General features: G+C 35.9%; 1 long non-coding RNA gene across 1 annotated transcript; it reads left to right on the forward strand.

Annotated features, from left to right (window-relative positions):
* The first annotated feature begins 3,296 nt into the window (after nucleotides 1–3,296).
* Nucleotides 3,297–8,770, forward strand: LOC130415682 (uncharacterized). Its single transcript, XR_008905957.1, has 2 exons — nucleotides 3,297–5,098; nucleotides 8,476–8,770. It is a non-coding gene; the product is annotated as an uncharacterized LOC130415682 (long non-coding RNA).
* Nucleotides 8,771–16,864: the final 8,094 nt, after the last annotated feature.

Consider the following 16,864-nt stretch of genomic DNA (forward strand, 5'->3'; position numbering starts at 1 on the left):
TCTCTCTCCTGCTTTCCGAAACCTGTACGATCGCTTTTGTAATATGCATAGTGCGAGTAGCATGTTCACAATGAAAATTCCCCAAAACAGTAAGTACCTGGATGATACACTCATTGAACTGGAAAATTTAACTCAAAGGTTGCAGTTTTGCTCACGTAGTGGAAGAGACATTTGTGTGGAGCGTTTGTATGTGGCTATGTCTGTCTTCTGGGTTTTCACCATTTTCTTGTTTTGACTTTAATTGTTTGCTTATAGTCAATATGTCTCATATACAGCTGCTTTGTAATAATGGAAATTGTAAAAAGCAATATATAAATACAGTTGAGAGTTGAGTTGAAGAGAGGCGGGACTATCATTAGCTTTGCGATCAAAGCTCACCAGTGGGGACGATGACACTTTAGCCTGACAGTGACATAAGTCATGTTGGACGAAACAAGTAAAAATTACATCAAAAGCACAATGTACAAGTTAAGTTTTATTAACGCTGTGTGATGTGTTTGACGTTGTATGCATTCGTCTGGGAAACCGCTTCTACTTCCGGTTCCTACAAAGTGGTAAGTGTTCTATTTGAGACGATACTACCATTCTAAAAAACATTATTCAAATCCATAGTGAATATGTCATTTGGGACTCAACTCTATATCTTGAAGTTATTTTATTTTTTTACTTAATTTGGGGCTTTTTTGGACTTACTTGATATAATAGTAGAGAAGGTGACACGAGAGAGGGAAGGGAGACAGGAAACAAGAATAAGAAAATTAATATGAACAAGTCTTAAAGGAACAGTTCATCTGAAAATAACAATTCTGTCTTCATTTACTCACCCTTATGTTGATCCAAATCCGTGCACACTTCTTTGTTCTGATGAACACACAGATATTTTGAAGAATGCTTGAAACCAAACAGTTCTTGGCCACCATTGAGTATCACAGTAGGAAAAAACTGCTTTATAAATTGATTTGTACGGTTGAACACAAAAATATCTAGGAAAGCAGTTCTGTTTTGACTACCATTTTAATTTTTCTTACTATGGTAGTCAAGGGACGCCAAGGACTATTTGGTTACAAGCATTCTTCCAAATATTTTTCTCTGTGTTCACCAGAACAAAGAAATGTATAGAATAAGAAACAACTCGAAGGTGAGTAAATGCTGACAGAATTGGTGAACAGTTTCTTTAACCTTAGATAACCCAAAGCACCAGGCATTGGACATTGGCCAAACTGGCTCTATCTATTTGTTAGAATTGTCAACATTTAAAGCACACTCTTATATCAATTCAAAGCTAACAAACACGGTCTAAAAGTAACAATTCTAGATGTCATGAGGTCTCAAAAGGGAAACGAAAAACATGCTTTATTGAAGCAGTCCATAAATTCCTTCACAGTTCACTCCCAGCAATATGTTTATCTCAACAGATAAGTTTACACAGCTCTTCACAGCATGTTAGCATACACATCACCCCATGCTTCTCAGAATAACTCTTTACAGCTTGCTTCTTCCTCTCGCTCTATGATCCACTATGAGGCATTATAGGGCCCAACATCTCCTTTGGTTACGCTGTGGCATCCGGCACTCACAGACAAAAGTTCATTTTCACACCTGCATTGTTACGCTTTCACCCCACAGCTGAGCTCTGCTCTGTTTGTGTTTGTGTGTTCACTGTAAACTGCAAGATAAAAGGCCTGCTGAAGAACCCTGTGTCTCAAATGTGTTTTGATGTGTGCTCCCGTGCAGATGCAGTTTTTGGGCGATCAACAACAAGCTACCGTGCAGGAGGAGAATGTTACATCTGGACTGAGAATCTGGTGAAATATCTAATATCTTTCAACGTTAGCCTCGATTCCCGAAAGCACCATGATGCAGCTGTTCCTCCAGCACAATGTCATTTGTTGGTCAATGTGGCATCTGTCAATGTTTGTGGAGCTAGCAGCAGTCCAGAAATTTCCAGTGAGAATGAGCCTGTGCCAGCTCATGCCCTTCATTTAGAAAGGACAGTCGAATGCTTTCGCGAACAAAACAAGACAGGACATGAATCACTCTGTTTTCGTCAAATAGAGAGCAGGACCGGATTTTTTATTTGTTTTGTGTTCATTTTAATGGGAAGTCTGTAAAATAAATTTTTTAGAACTATAATCATTTTATAATTCCAATTAATTTATATACTAATATTTTAACAAAGCCATATTTATTTACATGTTTCCAAGACCAACTTTTGTCAGACACTCTATTCAGATTTATTGTGACCTTTACACATAATAACAATCTTTTTTTATTATTTTTGGAGAAAACATCTGATATCAAGTCAATGTTTAAACCCCAGTGACTTTACTAGAAGAGTTTATTTGCAAAACAGATAACTCACTTTATTTTTAAATTCTAAAATATTTTTTTTGTGTTTTAGTGTGTGAGTTCAACAAAATATCATGCCAGAAACGTAAATATTTTACAATGTGGCTAATTTTGGCAAATTGGTGTAAATTCGTACGATCTCAGGGGCGATCTTTTTTCCAAAGCGCCTAGGAGTTTGAGCTCTCCTTGCATCTGTCGTTGCTAAGGAGCCATGGGCCACGCTAGCCGTTGAGATGAGGAGGTATAAACAAAGGTTATATTCCTTATATGCACTGAAAATATCTTGCAATATCTAGATTTATTAATGCTGTGATCATCTGTGATCCATCATTACGGAGCTTGTCTATATTGGTTGGTTGGTTCTTGTCACATGGCCTGCGGTGCACATCCGACATTCTGAAAAGTTGAAATATTTTCATCTCAAATCGGCATCGACACACCTAAAAAAACAGAAGCGTTGCACTGCATGTGCATGTGCATCGAGACCGTGTCACTCCCTTCAACTTAAAATAACGAATATGCACACGCAGAAGACGGGAAACGTCCTTTATTCTTATTTTAAATGCTTTATTGAACATTTTGTTATAACAAAACAATGTTACATTAGAAGCTTAACATTAAGAAACACTTGGATTAATGAAAAGAGAGAAAAAAAATCATTACCATGGCTCGAAACAGACAAGACAAGAGCAAAAAAAAATAATGATAATAATAATAAAACAAAACAAAAACATGAGAGGGAGTTACACAAATAATAAAAATATTACAAATTAAATAGGTTGAAAAGCAAATAAGCAGAGAAAGTTTTACAAGTTCTTTGTGCTTTTATATTGGAAGAAAACATAATTGTTTTTAAATACAGTTTTATCTCTTTGCGTCAGTGACGTTAGGTTAAGGGGCGGGGTTAGTGGTGGGGCTTCACTATCGTCTAGTAATTGTTTGTTTTGTATGATTCACAAAGTACAAATTCATACGAATTTGCTGCCTTGTAAAATAGTTACGAATTCCCATGAGATCAGGTTGTCAAGTTAGTTGTATTTTGTCTGATTGATATAACTTGGAATGCAGTAGGGCTGTGCAATGTATAGAAATATTGAAAATATCGCAAATATCGCATATGTGCATATCGCAATTTGCATATCGCAATGGTTTGCAATAAATTAGCTATTTAATTATTTGAAAAGTTATGTGTGGTCAAAATTTTAGGTGTACAGGGATAGTAGTATATATGTGGTAAACGGATGTTAGTTGGAATATACGTGCGTGCAAGTACTCTGACGCAAATCAATCAACAATCCGCATCGCAAAGCTTTCATAGCGAGCGAAGTTGAGCCATCCCGAGACATCCGCAGCTGCTGCTGACGATTTAGTGCCAAAACGAAGAAGCACCACAAAGATATGGCAGTATTTTTCAGCAATCTTTCAGAAGTTGTAGTGATGCTTACTTTATCCTAAAATAATGTGAAACATATGTGGGTTATATAATTTTGTAATATGTTTTAATACAATTTAAACTGATATCAAAAATACTGTATCGAATATTGCATTATTTAGCATGCTATCGCATTTTTCCTCAATATTGCACAGCCCTAGAATGCAGAGTTTTTTTTGCAAATCAAACCTGTGCATGCATGGTCCAGCATACATAATATGTTTTCTCCTGTATTATGTGGAAATTTGTGGTGCTGCAGATTCTGCCTGGACATGCTCAAGCGCAGTTTTATTCACATTCATGTATGTTGATATTATCATTATCGGGGTCCATCTGATGCTCCCGGACGGAGTCATGTGGTGTGAACTTGTACGACATCACATTGTGTCTCTCGTATCACAAGTCAATCTAGTCGAACATATACACGTTGCTCCCACACTAGCATGCTAACACTTACAGGCTGTTATTGAGTTCCTCCGTGGGCCTGCGGTGCACGAATAAACAGCACACCAGACTGAGGGAAGGACTCCAACACCGTTGCGAACAACATGTCCAAACAGAGAAACAGGGAGCGCAATGCTAATTCTTTTGAGAAACCATAGGTTGAGATGCGCATGAAAGTGATCGCCGTGTTTGACACATTCCTCTCGCACTTCTCAGTGTGCCAGCCAGAGAAGTTTTGCAGTACTTCATGTTAACTCCATCTTGGATACTTACCAAACCAGGCAGGCAAGATGGAGAGATAAACAGTATTACTGTAATTCCAGTGCTCTGGAAACTGTACGTGAAAACATAAACATCTCACTGTTTGTTGTTTATGTCTCGATCTGCCCGAAGGTGGTCGGCAATCAGACTGAACTCGAAAGCACTCCCTTCTGCTTGATCTCAGTACACTAAGATCAGCATTACTGAAGCAGAATGAACGGTGCTGCAGGGGAAATCTGCCGAGCTCCCTGCTTTCTATCAACAGGGCGAAGGATAACACTCACAAAAGTGTTTTTGCACTCTGCCGACTCAAGTTTTGCTTGCACAAGCAAGGCACAAGTCACCCGTAATGACTCTACATAAACACATACCGACTCCCACAGAAATAAAGCCCATGTTGTATAACAGTATATACTGTATCAGGTCCAATCGGTGAGTGATGTATTGCGGTGGACTTTATTTATGGTGTTTGTGTATTGTACTGAGACAGTTGTTTGAGAATTGTACTAGACCCTGAAGCATAGATTTTTTCTTCTTTGCTTCAGCAAATTCTGCTCCAGCCTGACACAGTTCATGGGGGAAGACCTTGGCCCTTCATCTGACCACGGAGAAGTATGTGAACACATAAATACAAGTGACATAATTGTAACTTGGAGAATTATGATTTAAACTGTTTGCAGAGTATAAATGACTATACTGTTGAAGAACATAGTTGAGCGGTGAGGTAAAACACATTAGAATATACTGGAGAGTCATTTAGGAATAACATATTGAACATGAAACTTCACTTAACTATGCTATGAGTCATGCTAGCAAAACATCTGTGGAACAAGGTTGTGTTTGTTAACATTAGTAAATGCATTATAGCTAACATGAACGACATAGGTTTTCAACATTGTCAATCTTTGTTAATGTTAGTTGATGTCAATACAACTGTAAGTTTTCGATTTTCAAAATGCATTCGTAAATGTTATAAAAATGAACATGAACTAAGGATCAATAAATGCTGTAGAAGTACTTGATTCACGTTAGCTAATGCATTAACTAATTTTAACAAATACAACCTTATTGCACTATGTTCATCAGCATCACTTTTACACATAACACTCTGTTCTCTAATAAAGATACTAAATCAGTTATTTACACGAACAACAGTTTAGTTCTTCATGTATATAGACTGTAAGATTAACACCAACAAAAGTTAAAATCCGGTGAGCTGCCAACAGCATATTCATTTTCTTGTATTATTATTATTATATTTTAAATATTTTAAATTGAGCTGCCAACATGTGACTTGTGTCACCATACAACTTAATATTTATTGTTTTGTTTCGATTTTTGTTTTGTTTTGTTTTTGTTTTGTTTTCGAGTTTTGTTTTGATTTTTGTTTTGTTTTGATTTTTCTTTTGTTTTCGATTTTGCATTGTTTAAATTTTTCTTTTGTTTTCGATTTTGCATTGTTTAAATTTTTCTTTTGTTTTCGATTTTTGTATTGTTTCAGTGTTTGTATTGTTATGATTTTTTTTTAATTGTTTTGTTTCGATTTTTGTTTTGTTTCAAATTGTTTTTTTTCCGATTTTTGTTTTGTTTTGATTTTTGTTTTGTTTTCGACTTTTTCTATTGTTTATATTTTTGTTTTGTTTCGATTTTTGTTTTGTTACGATTTTGTTTTCAAATTGAGTTGTTGCTATTTGTGTCTTGTTTCAAATAGTTTTGTTTCGATTCTTGTTTTGTTTTGATTTTTGTTTTGTTTTCGACTTTTTGTATTGTTTACATTTTTGTTTTGTTTCGATTTTTGTTTTGTTACGATTTTGTTTTCAAATTGAGTTGTTGCTATTTGTGTCTTGTTTCAAATAGTTTTGTTTCGATTCTTGTTTTGTTTCGATTTTTGTTTTGTTACGATTTTGTTTTCAAATTGATTTGTTTCGATTTTTGTTTTGTTTTCAAATTGTTTTGTTTCGATTTTTGTTTTGTTTCGTTTGAGCTTTTCTGCCATTTGAAAATACCTAGATGGCGGCGCGAGCACTTCCGATGGCTTCGTCTCCTGCCGTTGGTTTAGCGTTCTAGGTGCAAACCAGTTATTATATAGATCAGTGGGTGCGATGCGACACGGCTTGTTCTAATGGGATTGTCGCCTTGTGCCGCATTTAATTATAATGGGTTCTAATTACGGATGCACCGATATGTCAATTTTGGCCGATAACAATAACTGATAATTATTGAAGCTTAAACCGATTAATTGGCCGATAAACAGATCAGCACATGTTATAATATATCATATATATATCGTAAAAAAGCCTTCTTTACACTTATATATTTCGGGTATATTGTTTATTTAATACATTTTAGATTTTCTCCCATAGCAACCCAGAAATTGGTTCTCAATAGCCACAAGTCTAACTAGTCTCAAGACAGAAAGCATTCAGACAGCAGTCGGGTTTGAAACAATATGCTTTTGTTCCTATAATTTACATATGAATAAATATCTACAGACAACATCAACAATGTTTTGCTAATAGCAGTAAGTGAATGATCATGACAGAAACACAGAACTGTAATGAATTTTAACTGTGAGCAGCGTGCAGGTAAAGTGGTTCAACCAAAGGAAATGATTAATAATTTATCGGCTATAATATATCCGGGTAAAATTGTATTATCAGTCGATACGATAACATAAAAAAAATCTATTTATCGGCCAATACCAATATGGCCAAAATAACCAAAATAATTTATTGTGTAACCCTAGTTCTAATGCTTTATATTTTCTCTTGTCAAATTCACATTCCTATATTCTAAACAACATTAAATTAATGTTTGATATTATCATATCATACTATGGGTGTACACTATAATCATAATGATTCAACATGCATTGAATAATCACATCAGCTACTTTAATACTGACTGATGCTTCACATGGGATTTTATACGTTAGCGCCTTTAAACTTTGTGTGAGCTTTTTAATTCTCTGTTCAATTCAATATAAAATGTTTCTAGCAGCGTTACAACTTCTGAAGCTGGAAAATGTCTAGAGGTGCCATTGGTACAATGAATTCCATTCGTGGTAAAATGTATGAATCTATTGTCACGGTGGAGTAAGTTTACCACAGGGTACCTTTCCCTTACCTCCCAAACACCCCCCACGCTGATGTATTTCCCTTAACACAGTCCCCCTTCTAACAATCATAACCCAGCGTGACACATTCTAACAGACTGCACACAAATTTCTGTAATGTTTTGTCGGTCCTGAAGGAGCTCAAAAACTCTGCGACTACAGAAGCCACTGAATCAGCATTTCAAAGTGAAACTCCTTCCCACAGAGACCTTTGAATTAAAACAGAAAAGTTTCTCCCTCCCAGCCGTATCGGCTCAACTCATATTGACCTCTCTCAATGTGTTATAAAGAACGAGTGTGAAGTAAGACAGAGTTACTAGAGTTTAGGACTAAGAGCCAAACCGCACTGGAATAGGAAGGAGATGGAGTGAAGTGAGAGAGAGAAAAAGAGGGCGAGAGAGATTCAGCAAAAGGAGAGAAAGAGATCCCAAAGGGAGGAGATTGAGTTTGGGCTGCCCGGGGAGATTCATGGCTCTAATTGGCCGAATGCCTCCACTCTGAGTTCCCACAATGCCTTCTGACTTTCTAAAGTCTCGATGGACTCCTCAAGGTTACCGTCACTCTTCGGCGTTATCGCAGCGTTATAAACCGCTGTAACAAATCTGAGATGGACTACTGAGAATAGCTGGCAGAATATTTAAAATTGGAATTGACTGCCACGAACACGCACGCTCATATACATCTGCAAGCACTACGCTGATATAAATCACAATTCAACACAGCGTGATTTTATCAAATCAGATAAGAGTAAAATATTGCTGTCGGAAAATAACTAGCATTCCTCATATGTTTACACATGTGTTGTTTATGGCAGTAGGGGCTCGCTGTGACTGATTTCTGTCTGCACTAATCTTGTCATCTTCCTCTCAAACAGATTGGCGCGTGTATGAAATAAAGAGGCCTTAATGAAAAGCACGCCCTTGATTCCACGAGCCGGCAAGGTGCGTTTTCTCTCTACCATTTCCATGGAGAGAAGCATCTCTCTCTCAGCCTTTCTTTCCTTTCCTTCACGCACACAACCTCACTAAACAAATAACCTCTTCTGTGTATCAAAATGAAATAAAAAGTCATCGCTGCTTTCATTTTCCCTTGTGTATTTTCTTGTGTAAGCTACAGGTATTAACCGAGTGAAGATATTTCACGATATTAAAATGGCAGCCGAAAAACAATCTCTTGTATTTTTTCAATCACATACCCACAATTGCATTTCTGTGTTTGCGGCATGATGTGGTGCCATGTTTCCATATGTAACAGAATGAGCACGAAGCAATAAATAAAATCGCTGAAATATATTCTCATATCCGTAACCTTAAATAGCTGGCATGAAGAGAAGCATATTTTGCACCATCAATATGGCAGAAGTAAAGTTATTTAAACATTTATAAGTGCATACAAAGCTACCCGATCCACAGTGGCAACATTCCCTCAGCGTTTGCATAATATTTATCTGCTATTTGTCTGTTTTATAAGTGAACCTTTCGTCGGTCAGCAATATTATCCATTATGCAGCGCTGTTCGCCGTCTGCTGGAAATTCGTTAAGAGATCCATAAAAATCACTTATGTCCAGATGTAAAATCATTATGTATGTGACAGTAATCCTTAAGTAGTTCAGCAGGGAGAAAAGAACATTTTCAAAGAGTTATTGATTCGAAAACTACATTGCATTTTAGCCAACAATGTAACTACAATTTCTATTGATTATAGCTTTGTGGAATATACTATACATGCAATGAACACAGTGAAAAGTAATGGCAGGATAAAAATGACAAATCATTTTTAATATTTCAGTCCATCAAATATGATTGATATTGCATTTCATTTTATTCTGTAATAGACTGTACAATAAATATCAGTAAACACATGAGATGTTATAATATACAGAACATATTGTTCATTTTCAGTATTTTAACTTATTTTCTTACGCAGAACACAAAAGAAGATATTTTGAAGAACGTTGGTAGCCGAACAGCACTGGCCCCCATTCACTATTGTATGGACACAAAACCAGTGCAAGAGAATAGGGGCCATTTTTAACAACATTCTTCAAAATATATTTTTTGTGTTCTCTGGAAGAAAGTAAGTCACACAGGTTTGAACAGAATAATTAAAAGTCAATATGCCAATTTAAGACAACAATTACAACCAATTACACAAGTTTCATGAATAAAAAGTTGTTTCATACTGCTACACACTTTTGATATAAAATATTGAGAATTAATATCTGTGTGGCTGTAATTATGATTATTCTATGATTAATCTGACTGAACTGTCTTGAAATTACAGTGTAGTGCTAAAGAACGAAAGCTGGTGGATTGAGAGGTTATTCATTAAACATTTTGGGTTTCACATATTATTCCACTTTTACACACTAAAATGGCCTTGTGTGTCCAATGTTTAAAATATATTTTTTCTATTAAAAATCAGCACTGTTATTAACAAACGTATCATTAACAAACTTAACTAAAAAAAGCAAGTGATTATCAACATTACTGTGAATCCTAGAACTGCCATAAAGTACTGACAGACCCTTTCAATGTAATTTAATATGATTTGTTTTATGCATCAACTTGCAAGCATCAATGTTAACCTGTTTTCAGCAGATAATATTAGGATTGATCTATTTCCTTTCACATTCCATAAGTATATTGCACATTTTGTGGTCAGAGAGGAAGTGTTGGTAATGTATGTTAATATCAAAATAAACAGATTAGAGAGTAACGAAATAACAGCGTCCTTTGGGAGGGCAGAGTTAATACGCTTATCTGGTTGCAAAAACAAACTGCCATTTTAACAGTAAACATGTATTTGAACATTTCACGTTTGGCTGATCAACAGTGCTGCCATTTATCTTTCTCAAACCGACCAATGAGACGTCAAATAATCAAACAAACTATTAGTCAAAGTCAACATGAAATAATATTCACTAGTTTACCGCTGTAATGAAACGGCATATTCAATGAGATGAAAACAGAGGGAGATTTCAGGAATGGATTGTGAAAAGTGTGTTTCATATCCACTGTGAGTTGAGCAAAACAACTGACGTTTAGTTGTTGTTTAACATCATCCAATAGCTTGCACAGCGTATGTGATGTCATCGAGAAAAGTAAAGTTGTATTTATGTGGAATAAGAATCGTCCATCATAATATCTGCAGTTTTTTTATTTGATCTCCTTAAAGGTCCATCACCTCGGCAACAGGTTTCAGGTGAACTCATGCCCCTGGCGGTGTCTGGAGTTTTAGAAACAGACATCATGGGGAATCACAGATCTCCTCTGGGACTCGTGTGAGACAGTTGGGACTAATTGGTGCTGTTTGTTTCAGGTTGGATGTGGCCTGTGGCTTCATTCAACCTAAAACACATCATCAGTTTCCAACACACCGCCATTTCTATATTACACACCTGACAGTGAAATGTCTCATTAACATCATGTGGGTGATAATGTGCTGTACAGGTATAAAAACAGAAATGTAATGACGGTGTCAGTTAAAGCAGTGAAGTATGGGGTATAAGGTAAGCCTATATGTTCATGTGTGGGATGTTTAAGGGATAAGGAGCTTGAGGTTGTGCACAGATGTTGTGTACAGTGGTGTGCCTGCGACCCCATTCACCTGTGACTATAATCACAATAAAGCATAACATCAAATGTGCATTATTGCTTTTATCAAATGGCTACCACTAAAAAAAATAGGATGACATTTTCACAAAGTAAATGGAATCTTGAAGGCATACACTTGGACATTGAGGTTAATATTCGTGACCCTTTCTGTGAAATACAGGCTTAAGTCACAATAAAGGGATAGTTCACACAAAAATGAAAATTCTGTCATGAATGTCTCCAGTTGTTCCAAACCTGATTACATTTCTCCGTTTGGTTGAACACAGAAAAATATATTTGGATGAATGCTTTCAACCAAACAGTTCTAGTTCCTATTGAGGATGAAAAATGACAAAATGGTCCCAGAAATTTTTGCTGTCCTACATTCTTCGAAATATCTCATTTTCTGTTCAACAAAACAAAGAAATGTATAAAGCTAATACTAGTCAATGGTGGCCAGGAACTGTTTGGTTACAAGCTTCCAAACTTTCTCTGTCTTCATCAGAACAAAGACATTTAAACAGATTTGCCACACAAAGTTTTTCTGTGTTTACAATGTGTGTTTATTGTCGTAAATGATTTAATGATATATTTCAAAACACAGCACTTATGTACATTATCAAAACGATACTGGACACTATGACACTATTTTATTATTTTGCACGTAAAAAGTACAGAAGTTGGCTTTCTAAACATTGATTTTAATCTTAGACATCCCCTTAGTCAATATTAATGATACCAAGGATATATTTTCACAGAATTTTATTTACATTTTGTAGGATCACAATTTTTTAGTTTTTTATTTTAACATTCATTTTAGAAAACAGTAAACTACACGACAATGACTTCCCCGGGGTTTCACAGACCGGGACCCTTGGAACACATTTTGGACTAAACAAGGACTTTATATTTTATAGCAATGCTGTTAAAGGATAAATTCTGACTCATCTGAAACATGATCAACAGTTCGATGGCCCTTCGTCAAATACTCATAAATATTTAAATGGCAAAAACATACGGAAATAAACGTTTCAAAACCAATCACTGTTGTAATTAAGATTCCACCAACAAGCTATTAAAGTTCACCTCTTGCCACCGCCAGGTGTTTTTCAAAGGCTGGGTTTCATGGACGCCATTATCTTTGATTTATTTGTGTTCATCAGCAGGGACGAGGTTGTTAAAGCCAGTGAAGATCTCCCGTGCAGTCTGAGATTAAAGGGTGCACGCTTGTGTGTGTGGAATAAGTGAGCGAGTCCCACAGACACACACGACTCGAGTCTATTTCCTGAACATAGACACAGATCAAACCGGCTCTATCACACCCCTTTGATGTTCATTATCAGCCCTTAGTCTAATCATACCACCTAGCTGGATACAAGCTGCATACACGGCATGGAAGGATCCAGACATGCGTACACACGTGTAAAGTCTCCCTCATTTAAACACGCTGAAGATCAATGCGACTAAATATTGAATGAGCCGCCTAAAAATTCTGAATTTGCAAAAACACATCCATAACTTATGAACAAGCCTGCAATAAATAAGAAAAGACAGCTCCTATAGGAAAGCATAATGTGTTATCAACATTAAATGTATAGCATGTTTCTTTCAAGGAACTGTAGAACAAACTGTAGAACAAACATCTAACACAAAAATGACTCCACTAAACCACCCAAGCCCCGAAAAAGAAACTTCTGAGCAATAAAAATGTCCTCCAGGCCCCTTCAGTTGAAATGCCTCCCACATTCAAGTTCATCAGACTTGGGATCCTGTTTTCTGTGTAATAGCACTTGAAAAGGTCAAATGTGCTGTATAGTCCAGCAACCTAATTCTGCCTTGCCCTTTGCCATGCCTGACTTCAGCATAATGCCCCGAGACACATTCACTACACCTGACTCAAACAGACAAGCACAAGCACAGAAATCTGCAGGTCTCACGCTGAGGCATCCAAACAAACCCAGAGCAAAGAAACAACCAGTCTGAGCTTCCACAAGAGACTTAGTGAAACAATGGGAAAGATTCGATAACAAATCTGCTTCCTATAGGCAGTGTTGGCTCGGTTACGTTGAAAAAGTAATGAATTACTAGTTACTAAATACATATTCAATAGTGTTAATAGATTACTGTACAAACTACTCTCTCCAAAGAGTATTTAATAACTTATTAATGATTACTTTCTATATCCTATATCAACCTTGATTAGAAGTGATTCAAGGATAGACATGAAACTGATTATTTAATTCATTAATTCAAATAAATAATAAATCACTACATAAATTATTCTTATTAACTGAAATTAGTATGCAAATGTGAGAAGGATATATTAAAGGATACATTTCCACTACTGAATATATTACACAGTATTTAGTTCAATCACATCAGAAGTAACTGTAATTAAATTACAGAAAAAAATAAGATTAATCTCTTACTTTTTCAAGAGAAAAGTCAATAAATTACAGTAACAAATGACCAACTAGTTACACCCAACACTGGGTATAGGTTCTATGTCTGTGCACTTTAATGTTTGTTTTCGACAACTCCTTGCAAACCTTCCTTTCCTTGCAGTTGCCCAAAATCAATGCACCGTCGACCATTCACTGAGAAATGTTATTAGATTTCATTTGTGTGAATGCTGAAACGTTGAAAGTTGTCACATTTTAACATTGTCTAACTTTTGAAGCCTTCACATAGATTGAAGGTAGAAGGGTAGGGTGGAAGTCTGCAGGAGGAGAGGGCGGCAGATGGCGTAATGCCCCCCTGGCGCACATGCACGCATGATGAGAACGCCTGTTCACACTGATGTGAGGGGACAAGCCAATCACACCTGCTGGCACCACGCCCACCCCATACATCCAACAACACTAGGAATGGGCGTCACTACCTCTTTGCCAGCCCGTGCATCAGAATCTATTTAAAAGAAAGTTGCCAATAGCCACTTTAATGGGGGAGGGCAGGCACGTAGCTGATTAATGCTGTTTGTTCTTACAGATTTGTCCTCACAGAGTGATGCAATGCCACACATAGAAAAGAATGAGTCCAGGTGCCTGAAATGAGGCTTACTAGGAATAGAGTACATTTGTTAAAACAGCTTTTTGTTGGACAGAAATGCTGAACTTGGAATAAGGCTGTTATGGTCATTATAAATGTAGAAAATGAATTGTTACAAAGAAGTGTACAATAGAAAATGACATGCACATAAACACTACAGAGGATTCCTCTGCATTATATAAAAATGCAAAAACAATAGAATGGTAAATATAGAGACCTCATTTTTATATTTAATTTATTGTTTATTTATTTTATTTTCTAGTTAATTTATTAAATATATATATATATATATTCTGTTTTATTATGAACAACAGACCTTTTAAACAGTATTGCACAACATATTCCAAAATGTACATGAATAGTACAGGACAGAGGAGTTCATTTTATTTAATTTATGTTTTCAGTTTTTATTAAAAAGAAATCAAGTCAATCAAATAAACAAAATTAAAATAAGTATTTATTATTTAAGTTTTTCATGTAGATCCTCTGCCAAAACATTCATCTGATATAAGCTTTAAAAAGAAACTAGTAATATTTACTTTTTTATGTAAATTTGAGCAAAATTTGCACACAGTTTTTTAAATAACAAATGAAATAAAACGCACTTCGAAAACTGAGTGCAAAACTCACGCAAATTTACACAAATAAAAGTAAATTAGTGAATCCTATATTTGTGTATAGAGATATTTAACAAATCACTGAATGTTTTATAAATTAAACAACACTACAAATGCGTTATAATGACACACAATACAAAGTCAGTTTAAATAATCAATAACGCTTTAAGAAATAATACACTATATGCTGTTACACTTATACTTCAAAACAACTAGCATCATTTTCAGCCATATGGTTTATTATCTCCAGGGTTAACATATGGAGCGCAAAACAAGGGAAGCAAATTCAAACAAAAACATCTCTTCTTCCCTTAGCGTCTGCTAGCCAAAACCAAGCTGTTAGAGAGAATAATAATCTTGTGTTGCACATGACGTTACAACACAATAGTGTGATAGCCAGAAATCCTTATACAAGACTGACAATAACTTTCTACAACATATACATCTGTGTGTCTCAGTGGATGATTGTTTAAGTATTAACAATACATAAGCACCTTGACAAGTTAACAATTGTTTAAAAATCATTTGAGGTTTATGGCACATTGCATTAATTGAATTATTGATTTGTTTTATAATATTCATAAAAACAATTGGATTAATTAACCATTTACATTTAACACATTATCTAATTTGACATTACAACTAAGAAGAATTGTAGCAGCAAAAACACACAAACGAACACAAGTTTGTTTAGCTATACTAGGAAACATCTAAGACTTATGACATCATGATCTTATTCAGTATGCTTTACAAGCTGTTTTCCTTATGGGGATCAAAAATGGTCCTAAGAAAGTTTTATAACCAAACAACGATTGTGCCCATTCACTTCTGTTGTATAAACTCAAAACCAATGCAAGTGAATGGTTGCCAGTTACCAACATTTGGGTCACTAAACTATGACAGAATTTATCGTTTTTGGGTGAACTTAAATATCATTGGTGTTGTTTCACTCACAACTCCAACTTCAAATTATCTTTGAAGATAATTTAATTCAATCATTCAAAAAATGCAAATGACTTCACCTTAATTAGTCTCATTTGGATTTCATTGATTTGTATTTTAAAACGATCTTTTTCTGTCAAAGTTTCATTAATGTCTCAATATTGGACTGGGAATTAAACTTGCCCACTTGTGATATTCTCATAAATGTTCTGGGATTTTCAGTTCTGACCCGCCAACAAACGATTTTTAAGTTATGTAAAAATTTCGATACTACTGTACACTTGACTTTCTATAAAATTCAAGAAAATGTATTGGCAAATATTACATACAAACACCTACGAATACTAAGAAAATCACCCTTGAGTGTCTAGTTGAGGAAATTGGGTTCACAATCCATTTCTATTTTTTAAACTTTGAATAAATAAGAATATAAACAAATTGTATTCAGCATTCAATAAAATGTCTGGCCTACCATTAATCCGATGCCGTCACTTTGACAGACACAAGTAACAATTTTCTACAATTCACTACACCGGCCGTGAGCCCACATATGACAACTCAATGAGAGGCTCCGTCTTAGAAAAGCATACACATGAGGAAGTACAGTAAAGAAAGACGGAGGGGGTCTGATGTATGTATAGGTAGCCACGGTATATGGAGGTAAATTAACGGTAGGCCTGTCATGTCGCGACGCAGCAGAGCAACATGGGAACAGCAGGGTATGGTAATGTCGGAAAAAATACCTCTTGGCCATGGAGACGTTGGTTTGAATTACACTTGAGCAAGATGAGAAATAATACAGCTGGGCCCAAATAATGGAATAAAGGTAGTGTTACGGGGTAAGAGACATGACACACACAAAATGGAGGTGCAAACAACCCCAGTGGGGAATTTATTAGACAACTTTAAAATAACGTGTCCAAAAGGTGATACCCGGGTGCTCGTGTGGTATAATCCGCCAGGCCGTGCTCGTTAAGTTGTATCTCCTCCATGTATCACTCGCTGTCCCCTCACTCTCTCTCGCTGGGGGTCAATAAGGCACAGCGGTTGGTGCGACCA

The sequence above is a fragment of the Triplophysa dalaica genome, chromosome 25 (assembly GCF_015846415.1).
Source record: "Triplophysa dalaica isolate WHDGS20190420 chromosome 25, ASM1584641v1, whole genome shotgun sequence".
NCBI lineage: Eukaryota > Metazoa > Chordata > Actinopteri > Cypriniformes > Nemacheilidae > Triplophysa > Triplophysa dalaica.